The sequence below is a fragment of the Nomascus leucogenys genome, chromosome 22a (assembly GCF_006542625.1).
Source record: "Nomascus leucogenys isolate Asia chromosome 22a, Asia_NLE_v1, whole genome shotgun sequence".
Classification (NCBI taxonomy): domain Eukaryota; kingdom Metazoa; phylum Chordata; class Mammalia; order Primates; family Hylobatidae; genus Nomascus; species Nomascus leucogenys.
Genome location: NC_044402.1, coordinates 2,538,176 through 2,558,897, shown reverse-complemented (window position 1 = coordinate 2,558,897; position 20,722 = coordinate 2,538,176). Strand labels below are relative to the sequence as shown.

Below are 20,722 nucleotides of genomic sequence, written 5' to 3'. Positions count from 1 at the left end.
TTGACAAATCCCCTTTCCCCAGGCATGGGATTCCATAAAAATCCCAATACTCCCCTTATATGGCACAATTTACATTGTATTGGAATTGCTTGTTTGTCTGTCTCCTTCTCTAGTTTGTAGGCTATCTCCAGTCTGTAGGGGAAGATTACAGAACAACGCAGTGCTTGGAACCTGTTAGGTACTTAATAAATATTTGTTAAATGAATGTAATAATACTGTTTTTTTGGGGGGGGGGCGGGGGCGGTGTTGGCAACAGAGTCTCACTCTTGTTGCCCAGGCTGGAGTGCAGTGGCGTGATCTCAGCTCGCTGCAACCTCCCGCCTCCTGGGTTCAAGCGATTCTCCTGCCTTAGCCTCCTGAGTAGCTGGAATTACAGGCACCCACCACCACACCCAGTGATTTTTTTTGTATTTTTAGTAGTGAGGGGGTTTCACCATGTTGGCCAGACTGGTCTCGAGCTCCTGACGTCAGGTGATCCACCTACCTCAGCCTCCCAGGGTGCTGGGATTACAGGCGTGAGCCACCATGCCTGGCCTGAATGTAGTAATTACTTTTGAAGGAAGCCTTTAAAACAAATGCTCTCCCTGTGTGAGACCCTTCTGATAGATGTGCCAAGACTGTGACACATATGGCGTAGCATTCATGCCTGCAGCCCACCAAGCCTGGGGCTGCAAGAGCATGAGCCCTGGGTCTGTCATCTGTCAGCATGCATCCTCTGTTTGCAGTAGTGTGCCCTGTAAATATTCTCATTTCCTGTGTGTGCTGAGACTTGGAAAAGGTTGGGAAGCACTGGACTGTGCTAACTGGAATTTTAAAAGACTGTTGCCAGAAATTTGCCTTTTGACAATTCATCAATTTTAGTGATAAAATTCTTGTGGATTTTTAGTTAAGACTCCTTGTGGTTGAGCTGCCTTACAGACTGCTTTTGGAATCTGTAAACAGCTTGTGTGGGCGGAGCTGTCCTTGTTGTCCTTGATTAAAGCTTTCTTGAGATAAGGAACCAGACCTCTGAGTTTCTTAGTTCCCACCCGTTCCAGGTGGCAACTTGCCAGCTTCCTTATGTGGGTAGAGATGGTGGGCCAAGAGAGCATTGAGACAGACACACCCTCTTCCATTTACCTTACCTAACTTACATTATCTAGAGTCTGGTCTGTGGTGTTTACTTCTAGTAGGTTCTTTCTCTAGAAATGCTTCAATATGACTAGCAGAGTGGTTTAATTTAAAAACTTTCTCAGTTTCTCAGTTTTTTTAAAACTTTGAATAAGTTCTCACTCATAAGTGAGAGTTGAACAATGAGAACACATGGACACAGGGAGGGGAACATCACACACCAGGGCCTGTCAGGGGGTGAGGGGCAAGGGGAAGGATAGCATTAGGAGAAATACCCAATGTAGATGACGAGTTGATGGGCCCAGCAAACAACCATGGCACATGTATACCTGTGTAACCTGCACGTTCTGCATATGTATCCCAGAACTTAAAGTAAAAAAAAAGAAAAAAGAAAAAACTTTGAACAAAATCATTTTACTCTTGTGGGTTTTTTTTTTTTTTGCCTATTGTAGAGATGACGTATAAAATGTAAACATAGAAATATAGAAATTCATTATGTAGAAAGTAAGTTCCTTGAAATTTGTCTCTTCAAAGACAATCACTTTCAGCAGTTTGGTATATATTCCCAGAGTTTTTTATATAGACATTAACTTTTAAAAAACTTTTAACAGAAGGGGACTCATGTGGGACATGATGATAGTTTTTTTACTTAGTAATGTACCTTGACCATGTCTGGGTCTTAGTACTCATAGATTTGACATATTAGTCTAAAGGCAGCATAGTCTTCCTGGGTATGGTGGTACCATAGTTTATTTCCTATCGGTGGGCATTAGGGTTGTTTCTAACTTTTTGTTGTTACGAACAGATCTGCAGTGGACATTCTTTAGCATTGTGTGTCCTTGTTAAGTGTTTCTGTAGGATAATTCCTAGAAATGGAAGTCCTAGGTGAAAGTGGATGGATATTTGACATTGTAATAGATACTACTAAATTGGTTTTGAATAAAAAGTGAGGTACCTACTTTATTATTCTACCAAAATGAAATAGAGTTCATTTTCGTACATGCTTCTACACTGTAGATAATTTTTGTCTATCTGAATGTCTTAGTCTGTTTTTGCTGCTGTAACACAATACCAGAGACTAGGTAATTTATAAAGATAAGAAATTTATTTCTTACAGTTGTGGAGGCTGAGAAGTCCAAGATCCATGGGCTGCATCTGGCCAGGGCCTTCTTGATACATGAAGGGCATAATGGAAGGGCAAAGAGTGGGGAGGAGTGGGGAGGGAAGGGAAGAGGAGGAGAAAGGAAGAAAAGAGGGCAGAGCCCTTGCAGTCTGATTGCCTCTCCAGGGCCCGGTATCTTAGTACTGCTGCAACAGCAATTACATTTCAACATGAGATTGGGCGGGGACATTCATTGAAACCATAGCACGTATGGACAAAAAAAGGGTGTAGAAAAAACCAGAAGTTGCTTTTTCCCTTTTCACTACTTAGATTTATGATCTTTTTATATATTTTTGTCATTCATAATTTCTTTTTGAAGCAAGTTCCCTGGCCACCCGCAGTAGCTCATGCCTGTATTCCTAGTGCTTTGGGAGGCCAAGCCAGGAGGATCACTTGAGCCCAGGAGTAGAAGACTGCATTGCGCTATGATTGTACCACTGTACTCCAGCCGGGGCAACAGAGGACACTCTCTAAAATAAATAAAAATAAAACAAGTTTCCTGTTTATATCCTTTATTCATTTTTCTTTTTTTTAATCTTAGTGATTTAAACTCTTAATGTTTTAGTCATCTGTCTGATATGTCTGTTAATGTAGGTTATGAATATCTTTCCCTAGATTACTCCTTTTAACTGTTTATGATGTCTTGTTTTAGGGAACTTTTTAAGTATTTATGTGGCAAAATCATTTAATCTTTTTCTTTATTACATTTGCATTTCATGTCTTCTTGAAGATTTGTCCCATGATTTAAAAAACAGTTCTATAGGCCGGGTGCAGTGGCTCACGCCTGTAATCCTAGCACTTTGGGATGCCGAGGTGGGTGGATCACGAGGTCAGGAGATGGAGACCATCCCGGATAACACGGTGAAACCCCATCTCTACTAAAAATACAAAAAATTCGCCGGGCGTGGTGGCGGGCGCCTGTAGCCCCAGCTATTCGGGAGGTTGAGGCAAGAGAATGGCGTGAACCCGGGAGACAGAGCTTGCAGTGAGCCGAGACTGCATCACTGCACTCCAGCCTGGGTGACAGAGTGAGACTCCATCTCAAAAAAAAAAAAAAAAAAAAAAAACCAGTTTTATATTTTCTTCTAATACTCCTCCCATGGCTCACATTTTAATGTTTAATTCATGTGGTGTATATTTGGGAAGATTAGTATTAAGTGTAGGGATCTGACTTTTTTTTCCACTTGGATTACAATTGTCCCAGAACCATCAGTTCTTTCCCCACAATTGAAGATACCTGCGTTAACACATAATAAATCCTCATATGTGTCTTGTTATTTCTCCAGTCTGTTTATTTAGTCCTATACCCATACCATGGTGTTTTTATTATTGCAGCTGTGGATTGTATGTTTTAGGTCAAGTTCCCCTCCTGATGATTTTTTTTTTTCTCTCTCTCTTTTTTTGGTGAGATGGAGTCCTACTCTGTCGCTAGGCTGGAGTGCAGTGGCGGAATCTCGGCTAACTGCAACCTCCGCCTCCCAGGTTTAAGCAATTCTCCTGCCTCAGCCTCCTGAGTAAGTGGGATTACAGGTGTGTGCCACCATGCCCAGCTAATTTTTGTATTTTTGGTAGAGATGGGATTTCATCATGTTGGCCAGGATGGTCTCGATCTCTTGAACCCATGAACTGCCCACCTCAGCCTTCCAAAGTGCTGGGATTACATACAGGTGTGAGCCACCACGCCTGGCCAATGACTCTTATTTTTCAAAATTTTCATAGCTTTTTTTTTTTTTTTTTTTTTTTTGGTCATCATTTACTCTTCCACATGAATTTTAGAATTAAGTTGGCCATTTTCTAAAAACAACATGCAATTTTGATTAGATTAGTTTTCATGGGATTAGTTGTTTTTTTGGTTTTTGGTTTTTGGTTTTTTTACTAGTAGCAGTAGAATTTATTCAAATACACCTTAATATAGGCGCTGGGGCTTGCCCATGGTGCTCTTGATATATAAGGCCCGGACATTCTGCCAGTTTTTTCTCGAGCAGTGACACCAAGAAGTTAACAGCCAGGTAAATGTTATACACAAGCTCATCGTCTGTCATCTTCATGTGGCCAACAGCCACAGCCAAACATAACATCTTCATATGAAACTTGATTGTGGACTTCGCCTCATCCACTTTGCCACTGTGTTTTCATTGTGTGTGAGCAGGGAAGGGAACTTTACTGCCTTAGTTAGGCCTATGCCAAGGATTCATGGGATTTGCTTGATCAGAGACTCTGAAGCCAAAAATGCATCATACTTCTTGGCCAGCTTCTTGACCAGTTTCTTATTCTTGAGTTTTTTTTGGCATCTCAGTGTCCACGTTGGGGAATATCCATGGCCTTGGCCTCGTCACAGTGCTCCTGTTCCCCCAGGACCCACACTTGGGACAGGGAGTGGACTTAAGCCTGACGGTGCCCGAGAAGCGCTTGTCCTTCTGGGGGTCATAGTTCTTCAAGCTGATCTGCAACTCTACCGTCTTCAGGAACTTGGGGCACTTGCACTGATTGCTGTGCAGGACTTCCTGCACCGCCTCCTCCAGGGTGTCGCGAGAGACTTTGCTGCTTATGGCTTCTCACGCCACGCTAACCAGAAAAGAGGGTTTAGTTGGTTTTATAAATTATTTTTTTCATAATTTTTTTTTTTTTTTTTTTTTTTGAGATGGAGTCTCGCTCTGTCACCCAGGCTGGAGTGCAGTGGTGCAATCTCGGCTCACTGCAAGCTCCGCCTCCCAGGTTCACGCCATTCTCCTGCCTCAGCCTCTCCGAGTAGCTGAGACTACAGGCGCCCGCCACCGCGCCCGGCTAATTTTTTTGTATTTTTAATAGAGACGGGGTTTCACCGTGGTCTCGATCTCCTGACCTCGTGATGATCCACCCGCCTCAGCCTCCCAAAGTGCTGGGATTACAAGCGTGAGCCACCGCGCCCGGCCTGGTTTTATAAATTATTAATAGTTTGGGAGGAAATTGATATTTTAATGATGCCAAGTCTTTCTTTCTTTCTTTCTTTCTTTTTTTTTTTTTTTTTTTTTGAGACAAAATTTCGCTCTTGTTGCCCAGGCTGGAGTGCAGTGGCATGATCTCAGCTCACCACAACCTCCGCCTCCTGCGTTCAAGCAATTCTCCCACCTCAGCCTCCCGAGTAGCTGGGATTACAGGCATGCACCACCATGCCCAGCTAATTTTTGTATTTTTAGTAGAGACAGGTTTCTCCATGTTGGTCAGGCTGATCTCAAACTCCCAACCTCAGGTGATCCACCTGCCTCGGCCTCCCAAAGTGCTGGGATTACAGATGTGAGCCACCACATCCAGTTAATGCCAAGTGTTTCTATTCAGGAATGTGCATGTGTCTCAGATTTGTTTTCAGGTTTTGTAACTTTTTTCATCTATGTTTTATATAATGCTTGTTAAATTTATTTCAAGCTATTTTATAATTTTTGTTCCTAATGTAATGGAACTTTTTTTTCCTCAAGAAGGCAATAATCATATAACTTCTTGCATTTGAGAAACTTTTGATCTCTCATTTGGAACGTCGAAAATTAAATTTATATTGTTTTTTAATAGCACGCTTTTTTTTTTTTTGAGACAGAGTCTGGCTCTGTCGCCCAGGCTGGAGTGCAGCGCGATCTCGGCTCACTGCAAGCTCCACCTTTTGGACTCAAGCAACCTCCCACTTTAGCCTCCCCAGTAGCTGGGACCACAGGCACACAGTACCGCACCTGGCTTATGTTATGTTATGTTATGTTATGTTATGTTATGTTATGTTATGTTATTTTTGGTAGAGATGGGGTTTTGCCATATTGCCCAATATGTTATGTTATGTTATGTTATGTTATGTTATGTTATGTTATGTTATGTTATGTTATGTTATGTTATTTTTGGTAGAGATGGGGTTTTGCCATATTGCCCAGGCTGGTCTCTAACTCCTGAGCTTAAGCAGTCCGCCTGCCTCGGCCTCCCAAAGTGCTGAGAATACAGGCGTGAGCCACCACGCCTGGTCAGTTGTCTTTTTTTGAGAATGTCAAATAAAATGGGATCATATGGTATGTAACCTTTTGAAACTGGCTTCTTCTCACTCAGCATAATGTCTTTGAGATTGATTCAGGCTGTTGCATATATTGACAGTTTGTTCCTTTTTGTTGCTGAGAAGTATTCTGTTGTATGGCTATACTACAGTTGGTATTAGCTCCCCCACTGAAGGACATTTGAATAGTTTCCAGTGTTTGGCAATTATGAATAGAACTCCTGTACAGGTTTTTCTGTGAACATAAGTTTTAATTTCTCCAGGAGTGACATTACTGGATCATGTGGTAAAGAATTAAGTGAACTGTTAACTAGAAAACTGGTTTTATATAACAGTATAATATTCCTAGTAGAAAGAAACCTAAAGCCTCTGGTCTGTTACTTTTCTTTTCTTTTTTTTTTTTTTTAAGATGGACTTTTGCTCTTGTTGCCCAGGCTGGAGTGCAATGGCCCAATCTCAGCTCACCGCAACCTCCACCTCCCAGGTTCAAGCGATTCTCCTGCCTCAGCCTCCCTAGTAGCTGGGATTACAGGCATGTGCCACCACGCCCGGCTAATTTTGTATTTTTAGTAAAGACAGAGTTTCTCCATGTTGTCCAGGTTGGTCTTGAACTCCTGACCTCAGGTGATCCGCCCATCTCAGCCTCCCCAGGTGCTGGGATTACAGGCATGAGCCACCGCACCTGGCTACTTAGTACTTTTCTCAGCTAAGATCTTTATTTTTGTCAGTGTTCTCTTGCCCTGTGATGGGAATGTGATGTACCTTGCCTGTTGAAGAACTAAAACCTCTGAAGAAAACCCAGAGGGTTGTGGGAAGAGTGGCATTGATGATTTGGGGACTTAATTCATTCTGAGTCAGTATAAGTTAAAGGGTTATTGTGTATTATGTTGAGAGTTTTAACTGCTATCCTTGGGGTAAGAACAGAGATGTAGAATTATATAGTGAAAAGAATTTTCTAAAAGAAGTGAGTAGGGACAATCTATGTCATGCATTTAAGTCACAAGGATGTCATGAACATAAAAGATACTCACAAAGGCCAGGCATGGTGGCTCACGCCTGTAATTCCAGCACTTTGGGAGGCCAAGGTGGGCGGAACACAAGGTCAAGAGATCGAGACCTGAGGTCAGGAGTTTGGGACCAGCCTGGCCAACATGGCAAAATCCCATCTCTACTAAAAATACAAAAAATAGCCAGGGATGGTGATGTGCGCCTCTAGTCCCAGCTACTCGGGAGACTGAGGCAGGAGAATCGCTCGAACCCGGGAGGCGGAGGTTGCAGTGAGCCGAGATCATGCCACTACACTCCAGCCTGGCAACAGAGTAAGACTTTGTCTCAAAAAAAAAAAAGATACTCATGAAAAACTATGTGTTCGTTGGAAGAAAGGTGTTTTAATTTAACAAACGTGTTGGAGTAAGAATTATAAACAAGATACATTAATATGTACACTCTGGAGACCATTTTAAATCAAGCCTTTAAATAGCCTAGTTATGGTGTAAGTTCAGTTTAGATGAGACTTCCCCCAGGATGACCATGAACCAATCAGAAATGGATATCAAAATGCTCATTTTATATGTTTTTAAAATACATGTACCAGTTGTGAAATTCATCTGATTTAGCTCTTAAATGAAAATGCTACCCATTATCCATATTGTCCTGGAAGCATCTATCCCATATTTACTATGAATCTGGGGGTGTTAGTTGCATCTGCTGTCTTACTTTTGACCAACTTTTCATAGCTTATGGTTATTTTAGTGTGAAATATTGTCTGTTTTACACCACAGTTTTCTTTCGAGTTCATTATTTTCCCCCCACTAATTTTCATAGCCTCCCAGAGACTTTTCCCCTCACATGAACTACAGAACTCACTTGTTTCAGTCATTTGTGCTTTATTGGAGTTATTTATTGTTAAAAAATTATTTTCCTGAAGTAATGCATGCACATAGCTTAACAAGTCAAATGAACTAAAAAGTTCTAATGACAATCAGAAGTTTCTTTTCTTATCCCTCTTTTTCCTCCGCATTATTACTCAAAGGCCCCGACTTTTTTAAGCTCTTTCTTCTGATACTCTAACAGCTTTCTCCAAATTTATCATTTTAAACATCATTGACTTCCACTTCCCACTTCCATATCTACATTTCTTTACCTAGCTTTTCTATTGCAATGATATATTTGGCTTATTTACTTAAATTAAGACTGTGTAAGTATTGTTGAGTTTTGGCTATGATCATTTATTTTCTTATAATTGTAAAGCTTTGTCTAAAATTAGTAGTTGCTTCTTTTTCTATAAACTCTTAGGTTTTATGTGTTACTGCTAATTGGCCAAAATGTTCTAGCTTATCTTTCAAATATTTTGCAATACTCACACATATAATATAATGTATTAGCTCAAGAGAGAATCGGTGAGTATAAATTAGAGACAGCAAGGTAGCTCTTTCTAGGCACAGATAAGTGGGATGGTAGCTACAGGGAGACATTAGGCCAAGGTATTTTTTAGAAGATGGACAAAATATCAACATATTTCTCTACTAAGGGGGATAATCAAATAGGAGGAAATTGGTGCTGTCGAAGAGATTTTGGAATAGGTGAGGGGATGGTGGAGGCATTGGCCTTTGGATAACATGGGCAGTTCTTCCATAGAAATAGGAGGAAAGCAGGCCAGGCGTGGTGGATCACGCCTGTAATCCCTGCACTTCGGGAGGCCGAAGCAAGTGGATCACCTGATATCAGGAGTTCAAGACCAGCCTGGCCAACATGGTGAAACCTCATCTCTACTAAAAATACAAAAAATTACCTGGGCGTGGTGGCGTGCCCCTGTAATCCCAGCTACTCAGGAAGCTGAGGCAGGCGAATTGCTTGAACCCGGGAGGCAGAGGTTGTGGTGAGCCGAGATCGCACCACTGCACTCCAGCCTGGGCAACAAGAGCAAAACTCTGTCTCAGGAAAATAAAGAAAATAAAGTAAAGAAATAGGAGGAAAGCAGAGGGTGCTGGCACCAGTGCAGGTGAGGGGATCCTTACGGTAGTAGGAGCTTGTAGAAATTCTCTTCTGAGTGCAAACTATTTTTTTCAGTAAAATGGAAAGCAAACTGATCTGCTACGATGAGGAGATATGTTAGAGATGTGACGAGGTTAAAATAATTGCCAGATAAGCAGGAGAGTGAATGGACTAGAGAAATGTGATAGAATTGCCAGGCAGCCTTAAGGCTTCCCTGAGGTTGGTGACCAAGGATTTAAAGTGGGAAGAGTCAGCATGGCGATATGTTACTCTCCAGCCGCATTCAGTTGCCCAGCTGCAGGCATGACATTTGCAGAGATTGGGGTTTTGTCACATTAGTATAGTGAAAGGACAAAGGAACATTGTTATAGAACCCCCCAGGGAGTGATCACAATGAAATTAGTGATATAATTAGGAAGTAAGAGCTTGAGGAGGAAGACTGACCCTATGAAGGTGTGGGGTCAGTGGATTACAGATCCTGGTAAGTTCTGACAGTTATTGGAGTACTAGAGTGAGTGAGCAGGAAGGCAGAAGAAGTTGGTTAAATAATGGGAAGCTCAAACTTGGATCATGAAAGGTTTTCAGATATTGGTAATGTGAAAGACTGGAGTATAACCATGTAAGTAGCTTAAGTATGTAACATTTTTTTTTCTTCCTGGAAGTTTATCCTTGGTTTTTAGAAATTACCCATTGAGGTGCCAAGGGGTAGTCTTCATTCATTGTTCTTGGTGCTCATTGGACCCTTTTAATATAGAGATTTTTGTCTTTCAGTTCTGGAAAATTGTCTCTTTTTTAACTTAAAAATCTTCATTCGGCCGGGCACGGTGGCTCACGCTTGTAATCCCAGCACTTTGGGAGGCCGAGGCGGGCGGATCACGAGGTCAGGAGATCGAGACCACGGTGAAACCCCGTCTCTACTAAAAAATACAAAAAGTTAGCCGGGCGTGGTGGCGGGCGCCTGTAGTCCCAGCTACTCGGAGAGGCTGAGGCAGGAGAATGGCGTGAACCCGGGAGGCGGAGCTTGCAGTGAGCCGAGATTGCGCCACTGCACTCCAGCCTGGGCGACAGAGCGAGACTCCGTCTCAAAAAAAAAAAAAAAATCTTCATTCTGGAATCCTTAAGCAGAGACTGGAGTGCTTGAAAAGAGCCTCAAAATCTGTCTTCTGTCTCTATGTTTTTACTTTCTGGGAGATATTTTTAACTTCATCTTCCAGTCTTTCTGTTAAAAATGTGTGTCTGGGCCGGGCACGGTGACTCATGCCTGTAATCTCAGCACTTTGGGAGGCTAAGGTGGGAGGATCACTTGAGGTCAGGAGTTTGAGACCAGCCTGGTCAACTGGGTGAAACCCTGCCTCTACTAAAAATCCAAAAAAATTAGCTGGGCGTGGTGGCATGCGCCTGTAATCCCAGCTACTCAGGAGGCTGAGGCAGGAAAATCGATTGAACCCAGGAGGCAGAGGTTGCAGTGAGCCAAGATTGTGCCACTCTACTCTAGCCAGGGTGACAGAGCGAGACTCTGTCTCCAAAAAAAAAGCTCACTCTTTGATCATTTTCATCCGTTTGTTGTTACTGTCTTTACAGCATCTAGCCCTGGTGTTATGAATGCTGTTTCTTCTGCTGACTTCCTGAGAATAATAAAGGCTTTTTTTTTTTTTTTTTGCTTTTTTATAGAGTAGATTTTTGTTCCCTGCGTTGTTTCTCTTTTTTTCTAGGGTTCTTTCTTGTTACCTCTCTTTCATATAGAGACTTTCTCTGGAAATCTGGTAGCCTCTGGTTATCTGTACCTAATGTGGAGCCCTAAGCATCTGATCACAAGCTGTGTTTGTATGAATAGGACATGTTTGACCACAGAGCTTTCCTATTGGGAGTTGTCTGGTGCTTTTATTGAAGACCCCAGATATTTGTGTCCTTAGATTTCTGAGAGTATTCAGTTTCTCTAGATAAGAATCTTCTCTTCTGCCTAGGATGATCCCACTCCTCAGTCACTTAGTCCTCCCCTCCTGCCTTTTCATCTGGTGCTTCACTCCTGTCCTCTGGCTAGGCCTGTTGAAACTACATTTCTTCATCCTGGGGTGTGTGAAACTTCCTGAGACTTTGCATAAATGGTTATATGTTTAGTCACGAGTTTGTTGGTGAAGACTATGTTAACAACTTTACAGAAAATTTGGAGAATAGAGACGAAAAAAACCCCCACAATTCTAATATTCTGAATACCATTTTTGTTTTTGTATATTTTCCATATACATGTTTTTTCAACATATTTTTGAATATAATTTTGTATCTTGTTTTTTCCACCCTCGGAATTTTATCCAAAGCAGTTTTCTATGTTGCCACTAATTGTCATAATTGTTCATTTCAGTGGTTATGTACAATGCCATTGATGAGAACAGCAGTTCTCAAACGTTTCTGTCTCAGAACTCCTTTAAATGGAAAATTGAGGCCGGGCGCGGTGGCTCACACCAGCACTTTGGGAGGCTGAGGCGGGCAGATCATGAGGTCAGGAGATCGAGACCATCCTGGCTAACATGGTGAAACCCCGTCTCTACTAAAAATACAAAAACAAAATTAGCTGGGCGTGGTGGCGGGCGCCTGTAGTCCCAGCTACCAGGAGGCTGAGGCAGGAGAATGGCGTGAACCCAGGAGGTGGAGCTTGCAGTGAGCTGAGATTGTTCCACTGTACTCCAGCCTGGGCAACAGAGCGAGACCCCATCTCATAAATAAATAAATAAATAGAAAATTGAGAACTCCCCAAAGCTTTTATTTATTAGGGTTATATGTATTGATAGCTGCTGAATTAGAAGTTATTACTTAGGAAACTTAAAATGTATATTCATCAAAAATAATAATCCTATTACATGGTAATGTAAATAACATTTTTATGAAAAACAACTATTTTCCAAAGCAAATAATTGAAAAGAGTGACATTGTTTAAATTTTTTGCAAACCCCTTTGATGTCTGGCTTAATAGAAGTTAGCTGGGTTCCTGTGTCTGCTCTGCATTCACACTATTTCAGTATGTTGTTTTGGTTGAAGTGTATGAAGCAATGTAGCTACAAAAGGAAGGGAGCATATTAACACCCTTTTCAGGTGATTGTGGATATCGTTCTTTGACATTATACCAAAACTCAGCAAGTAGTTTCTTGGGGGCGGGTAGACAGTGATGAATTGAATTTTTATTCAAAACAACTGTAGTGACTGACAAAAAAAGTTAAAACCCAGAATGATTTGCTTCAATTAAAAATTAATTATATCCCAAGAGCAGGGGTCCACCAGGTTGTCTGAGGGGAGGGGTGAACTGGCCCAGAAACGGAGCAGGTCAAAATTCCTCTGCTGATGAGTGGGATGGGGATTGGGATCAAGATTGCTCCTGTGAATAGCCACTGCCTGGGGAACATAGCGAGATCCTGTCTCTTTTTTTTTTTTTTTGGAGACAGAGTCTCGCTCTTTTGCCCAGGCCGGACTGCAGTGGCGCTATCTCGGCTCACCGCAAGCTTCGCCTCCCAGGTTCACTCCCGAGCCCCAGCCTCGGGAGTAGCTGAGACTACAGGCGCCCACTGCTGCGCCCGGCTAATTTATTGTATTTCTAGTAGAGACAGAGTTTCACCGTGTTAGCCAGGATGGTCTCGATCTCCTGACCTTGTGATCCGCCCGCCTCGGCCTCCCAAAGTGCTGGAATTACAGGCGTGAACCACCGGCCCGGCCGAGATCCTGTCTCTTAAGAAAAAGAAACAGAAACTTTTGGAAACAAGCAGACAAGGGTGAAAGAAAGCCTTGGTATAAGATATAATTTATGTGTTCTATATAAGATACAGAATACATATCTTACATAACTAAAAAGCATAAAAACAGTCAGCATGCTTTTAGTACAACCTGGAGGTATAGTTAATGTGCAGGAAAAAAGCTCCATATAAGCCTAATCCCTGTATGTAAAAAAATCACTGAATTCCACAGTTCTGAACATTTTTTTTTTTCTTTTTGAGACAGTCTTGCTCGGTCGCCCAGTCTGGAGTGCAGTGGTGCAATCTTGGCTCACTGCAGCTCTCTACCTCCTGGGCCCAAGCAATCCTTCCACCTCAGCCTCCTGAGTAACTGGGACTAGAGGTGTGTGCTACCACATCCGGCTGATTTTTTGTATTTTCTACAGAGACAAAGCATCCCCATGTTGCTCAGGCTGGTCTCGAACTCCTGGGCTAAAGTGATCCTTCTGCCTGGGCCTCCCAAAGTGCTGGGATTAAAGGGATAAGCCACCACACCTGGCCAACACTTTTTTTTTTTTTGTGGTGAAATATATACAACATAAAAGTTACAATTTTAACCATTTTTTAAGTGTGTAGTTCAGTGACATCAAGTATATGTACATCGTTGGGCAACCATCACCACTATTCATTTCCAGGCAGATAGTTAATACTCATTTTTTTGTGGTTTCTATATTTGCAAATTTACCTATTCGATAAAATTTATTTGTAACCCCAAAATCAGAACAGCGCTTTGGTAATTCTTTTCGGACATATGCGGAACGGGGAAAAAATATGCACATCCCTAGTTGAGGTTCAACAAGGGGACATTTGCTTTCTTTTTTCAGTCTTTGTGCCGTAAACCAGTGTCTTTTTTGTGATCTATTTAATGCCATTTTTTTTTTCTTTTTTTTACTTTTTGTTGATGATTTTGCCATTTAAAATGGGCCCCAAGCGTAGTGCTGAAGTGCTGTCTAGTCTTCCTAACGCACACTTGAGTGAAACTTACCTAAACATGCATTTTCTTTGTAAGGCACATCATAGCTTTGCCATGGATAAAACTCTGGACAGTTGAGTTTTTCCTTGCACTGCACATGGCTGTGATGCTTTATAAAGAAGATGCACGTGTTAGAAGTTTCACTCAAGTGTGCGTTGCAGTGCTGTGGCTGTGAATTCAGTGTTAAGCAATCATATATAGTAAAGAAGGTGTTCTTAGACATACACATAAAACAAACTTATGTATTAATCCGCTGATGCAAAATGTTGTGACCAGAGGCTTGCAGAAACCTAACCCCCTAGAAGCAATGATTTCGTATTCACTAATTCAGTGAGCACAGTAACTGCATAGAATGAACAATGAGAATTGACTGTAGCTCCTTTTTTGAAAGAAGAGGCTTAATTATGGAGAAAGGCATCAGGAAAAATCACAGGCTTTCCTCATTTGTGTGATTTTTGATTCTGTTCATGTCTTCAAGAGTGGAGCCCTAAGAAGAAAACTGAGAGCTCCCAGTAAATGAGTAACAAGTGCCTGGCTTAGCCTCATAGAGGCCAGAGGAACGTCAGCCTTTACACTGGGACATTCCACACACACAACACAGAGTTCTTTTCTATGGACAGTTGAGTTTTTCCTTTTCCAAGCATATTCTAGGGTTGTCTTTCTCTGCCCTACTACATGTGCCACTGTACTGCTGTCAGATTTTTATCTCCCAAAAGTTCTTTGAAGTCACTTGTCTTCTGGTGGCACGCCTTCCCTTCTCTTGGCCATTCTTTGTCATTTGGTCTTTGTTCTTCAGTGGGCCTATCAGGTGGCAGGACAGAGAAATGCATGTGATCCATATGCCATCTTTAACCAATGTCCTTATTATGGTTATGAAAATAACTTTTCATATAATTATTTTTATTCAAGTTACATATTACACACAGTTTAAAGAGTCAAGACTTGTTACAAAAGAGTCCCCTAGACTCACTTGTTTCCTTGTCTCCCAGGATGGCCACTTTTAATCTTTTAAAGTGATTCTTTAGTCTTTTAAATGATTCTTTCATACTTTATAACATGCTTGTAGTCTTGTTTTTCAGGTTTAGGCATTATCTATTGACATTTTATTTAAAGTCATTTTATTTATTGACTTTAAAAAACACAAAAACTCTTTACTGAAATGTAACACAGGTTGGGTGCAATGGCTCATGCCTGTGAATCCCAGCACTTTGGGAGGCCGAGGCAGGCAGATCACCTGAAGTCAGGGGTTCAAGACCAGCCTGACCAATATGGTGAAACCCTGTCTCTACTAAAAATACAAAAATTAGCTGGGCATGGTGTGTGTGCCTGTAGTCCCAGCTACTTGAGAGGCTGAGACAGGAGAACTGCTTGAACCTAGGAAGTGGAGGTTGCAGTGAGCCAAGATTGTGCCACTGCATTCCATTCTGGGCGACAGAGCGAGACTCCATTTCAAAAAAAAAACAAAAAGAAACGTAACACACATAAAAAGCGCCCAAATCATAAGTGTACAGCTTGATGAATTATCACAAAGTAAACAAATTTGAATAACCATGACCCAGGCAAAAAATATACTGTGACCCACACCCTAGAAACCTCCCTTTGGCCTCCTTCAGATCCCTTCACTACCCCACCTCCTCAAGTGAACCACTGTGCCACCTTCTAATACTATAGGTTTTGTCTGTTTGTTATTTTAACATTGTACTAATTGAATGTTAGAGTATATTAATAATAGTGTATTATTTTGTGTCTATTTCTTTTACTCTACTTCATGCTCGTGGTATTCTTCCATGTCGAAGTTTTCATTTGTAACCAACTGTTGTAGTTGTTTGGCTTGGTCTCCATTTGCTATGGATTGAATCGTATGCCTCAAAATTCATATGTGTAAGCCCTAACCCCCAGTGTTACTGTATTTGGTTATAGGGTCTTTATAGAAGGTTAAGTGAAGTCGTAAGTATGAACCCTGATTGATAGGATTAGTGTTATTACATGAAGAGAAACCAGAAAGCTAGGTTTCTCCACCACGTGAGAACACAGGGAGAGGGTGGCCATCTGCAAGCCAGGAAGAAGGTCCCCTCCAGAACTGTGAGAAAATAAATTACTGTTAAGTCCCCCAGTGTGTGGTATTTTGGTTATGGCAGCCCAAGATGACTAATGCATCATTCTTCAGGCCACTCTGTCCCCCTAGAGGACTTGCAGTCTTTTTTTTTTTTTTTTTTTTTGCCTCCTCTTTTAGTGGCTGTGAATGCTGTTAACACTTTCAGAAACAGGGTGTTAGGATCTTTTGACCATTGGTGAACCAACAGAAAGTGGAAGATAAGGATTTTTCTCCAGTGGGTGTCTGCTGTGGATTTGTTGGGAGAAGCCCTTCTCATGTATGAGCTGGCCCTATCCCTATTTTGTAATTTTCCACTTTGCTGCTGGCATCAGAGTGAATGTAAATGGAATTTCCCAGAAATTTCCACAGCAAGTGGCTTTCTCACTTAGTGAGCCCCCTTGGTGTTTGTTGAGTCTCCCTTTACCTAACCCCACAATCATTGGAATAAAGGGGTGGTCTTCTCTCCAGTCTACACCTTTCTGAGGCACTGCAATCGGGGACACCCCAGTTACCACTTCTTTTGGTGACCCCAAGGTTTCAGCTTTGCCTGAGCTCTCCAGGCTCCAGCTCTGGGCCAAGGTGATTTTGGTGGAGTCATCCCAGCAGGGAGCTAGGAGGAAGAGGGGATTAGGAACTCCCGCTCAGGCTTCCTTGCTGCACATACACATGTCACATCAAATGATGGAGTTTCACTCTGGAGACATAGTTGCTTTTGATAAAATGACTTTTCTGCAGTTTGGTTAAGCTGATTGAAACATATTTGAGCTCCTATTTTTGCTTCAGATGCTATTGAATTGCAGTACCTGAAGATGAAAATGTATAAGAACAGAATCAGGCTGGGCTTGATGGCTCATGCCTGTAATTCTAGCACTTTGGGAGGTCGAGGCAGGCGGATCACTTGAGGTCAGGAGTTCAAGACCAGCCTGGCCAACATGGCGAAACCCTGTCTCTACTAAAAAAATACAAAAATTAGCTGAGCGTGGTGGCACGCACCTGTAATCCCAGCTACTTGGGGAAGGCCAAGGCACGAGAATTGCTCGAACCCGGGAGGCAGAGGTTGCAGTGAGCCAAGATCGCGCCACTGCACTCCAGCCTGGGCAACAGAGCGAGACCCTGTCTCAAGAGAAAAAAAAAAACAGAATCAGAATCTTTGGAATAGTGACTGGATGCCGTGGCTCATGCCTATAATCCTAGCACTTCAGGAGGCTGAGGTGGACAGATGGCTTGAGCCCAGGAGTTTGAGACCAGCCTGGGTGACATAAGGAGACCTCATTTCTACAAAAAATTAGCTGGACATGGTGGCACGTGCCTATAGTTCCATCTACTTGGGAGGCTGAGGTGGGATGATCACCTGAGCCTGGGGAAGTCGAGGCTGCAATGAACTGTGATCATGTCACTGCACTCTACCCTGGACAACAGAGTGAGACCTCATCTCAAAAAAAAAAAAAAAAAAAAAAATCTTTAGAATAGGAGGAGGATATTGAGCAGAACCATAAGAAAGTAGTGATTAAGAGTCCAGGTGTGAAAATAGAAACCAGGTCTCAGGAGCTCAGAGAGAAGAAGAACTGGAAAGGCAGCATCTTTGATGGATTTGGCCATGAGGAGGAGGAGGAATAAAGCAGAATGGAGGCCAGAAAAGAGGATGTATGTCTAAGGGTTTCTTTGGAATTGGAAGATCCAGGTATACCGTGTAAAATTACTTATGAAGGTAAATTTTGAAGAAAATTCATTCGACTTTGATTTATATAATTTTTAAAACCTCATTATCTGTTAAAACACCAAAAGTCCTGTTTCTTGGTTACTGATTATGAGTGTTCAAGGCCTCATATCAACTCAGCATTTATTTATTTATTTATTTATTTATTTTTATTTATTTTTTTGAGACAGAGTCTCGCTGTCTTGCCAGACTGGAGTGCAGTGGCACGATCTCGGCTCACTGCAACCTCCACCTCCCAAATTCAAGCAATTCTCCTGCCTTAGCCTCCCAAGTAGCTGGGATTACAGGCCCATGCCACCATGCCCAGCTAATTTTTTGTATTTTTAGTAGAGATGGGGTTTCACGATGTTGGCCAGGATGGTCTCTATCTCCTGACTTCATGATCTGCCTGCCTCGGCCTCCCAAAATGCTGAGACTACAGGCATGAGCCACCACACCTGGCCTATTTATTTATTTATTTATTTATTTATTTATTTATTTATTTGATGGAGTCTCATTCTCTCTCCCAGGCTGGAGTGCAGTGGCACCATCTTGGCTCACTATAAACTCCGCCTCCAGGTTTCAAGTGATTCTCCTGCCTCAGCCTTTCGAGTAGCTGGTGGGATTATAGGCATCCGCTACCAAGCCCAGCTAATTTTTGTATTTTTAAGTAGAGATGGGGTTTCACCATGTTGGCCAGGCTGGTCTCGAACTCCTGACCTCAGGTGATCCACCTGCCTCCCAAAGTGCTGGGATTACAGGCATGAGCCACCGCACCCAGACAACTCAGCATTTATTGAGTACTCCTTATGTGCCAGTTAGGGCTATAAAGATGAATAAGATGTCTTTTCCCCAGTTGAGATATGCGTAAGACAGTTCGTGTTTGCCTATTTCAGTAATCAGTATTTTCTTTTGCTTATTCAGTTTCCATTGAAACTTACATTTTCCAAATACAGAATTAGAATTCCAACTTTGCGTTTTTCAGGTGCACACACTCATTGACCCTCCACTCCTTCCCCAGTTCTGATTTGCTTCCTCCTGGCCCATCCACTCCAGGGTCAGAATTGCTGGATGCCTTGTTGCAGTGATTTTTTCTGTAGCTCCTCTGGAGGTTATAGACTCATAGGGAATAAATAATGTGGTCAGATGGAGGCTTTAGACCAAGTTAAGCAGGGTTTTTAAAACATGGTGTTAATGTACATAATGCAGCCATTCTCAAAAGTATGGCATGGGGAGACCCCTGGGGGTTTTCTGAGACCCTTTTAAGGAGTCTGCAGAGTCAAAACTATTTTTGTGATACTAGTAAAACATTTGCTTTTTTCATTCTCTCTCTCACAAGTGTAAGTGGAATTTTCCAGAGGTTACATGATGTGTGATATCACAACAGATTGAATGCAGAAGCTTGTATGAAAATTTCATACAAATATATTATTTGTGTTATAATGGGCTTATTGTTATTTTGAAATCAATTATTAAATACTTTTTTTTTTTTTTTTACAGTTTCTCAGTTTTTATTTGTATTATGGTAGATATTCATTGATACAACCCACATTTGGGGGAATCAGTCATCTTTAAAAGTGTAAAAGGGACCAAAAAGTGTGAGAATGTTTGATGTAGAGAAACTCCAAGCTTATTCCCTGGACTTTGGCTATAGATGCTTTCTTCAGGGGTGGGTCTTCTGGGCCTGTGTCCTGCAGGATGCCCAGTAGGAAGCACAGCCTCTTTGATCTTACGGGGTGGGCTCATTTGCTGTTTTGGAGCTCAGGTGCAAAGCTGAGTTACTTGATATTCCCTGGTCATGGCAAAGCCTCTCTCTACTTTTCTTCCCTTCTATTGTCACTTCCATTCTCTTCCCATAGTCCATAGAAATCATTTTTACGTGACAGTGATGAGCTGACCAGAAGCTATAGAAGCTATAGTACTTCCTATATCCTAATGGTTTTTAAAAACACTAGCTGGGGCATACTCACCCTTTCTGAACAAAGGCTGCTCGGTGACCCTTCTGTTGCCTCTCTATATATTCACTTGGTTAGGCCACAGATTGGTTTGGACCTAGTTCCCTTTCCTTCTTTAACTGCCCAAAGGGCTTTTCTGTTTAAAAAAAAAAAAAAAGTTTTTAAAGTTTTCCGATTCAATACCCACCTATTTGTATGCTTACCTGTCCCAGAGTCAGCTAAATTTAAAGTGTCAGTAAATTGTAAAGAAAAGATTTGCTACGTTGCATATGTTTTTTGAAGTGCTTTCTGTGTATAATCTCTCTCTGTCTTGGTTTGGAGGAGACTTTCCCCTTGTCTATAAGTAACTTAAATATAAAATGTTATAACAATACGTTTATTAGTTTGAAGCCCCAATTTTCTTTTCTTTTTTTTTTTCTTTTAAGTGAAAACAAGTTTATAAAAGAAGTAAAGAAACAGGCCAGGTGCTGTGGCTCACACATGTAATCCCAGCACTTTGGGAGGCCAAGGTGGGTGGATCACCTGGGGTCAGGAGTTCGAGACCAGCCTGGCCAACATGGTGAAACCCCATCTCTACTAAAAATACAAAATTAGCCAGTCGTGTTGGTGCGCACCTGTAATCCCAGCTACTCCAGGGGCTGAGGCAGGAGAAACTATGAAAACTTGGGAGATGGAGGTTGCAATGAGCCGAGATCGTGCCACTGCTCTCCAGCCTGGGCAACAGAGGGAGACTGTTTTAAAAAAAAAAAAAAAAAAAAAAGGAAGTAAAGAAACAAAAGAATGGCTGCTCCATAGACAGAGCAGCAGTATCAGCTGCTTGACTGAGTCTACTTATAGTTATTTCTTGATTATATGCTAAACAAGGGGTGAATTATTCATGAGCTTTCTGGGAAAAGGGCAGAGATTTCCTGGAACTGAAGGTCCCTCCCCTTTTAGGGGACTATTTAGGGTAACTTCCCAAGGTTGCCGCGGCATT

At 41.9% G+C, this 20,722-nt stretch overlaps 1 protein-coding gene and 1 pseudogene across 11 annotated transcripts in view; one reads left to right on the top strand and one right to left on the bottom strand.

Annotated features, from left to right (window-relative positions):
* Positions 1-20,722, top strand: part of MARK3 (microtubule affinity regulating kinase 3) — a 119,400-nt gene that overhangs the window by 22,414 nt on the left and 76,264 nt on the right. The gene's annotated exons all lie outside the window — the stretch shown is intronic.
* On the bottom strand, positions 4,111-19,664 carry LOC105737957 (annotated as a pseudogene).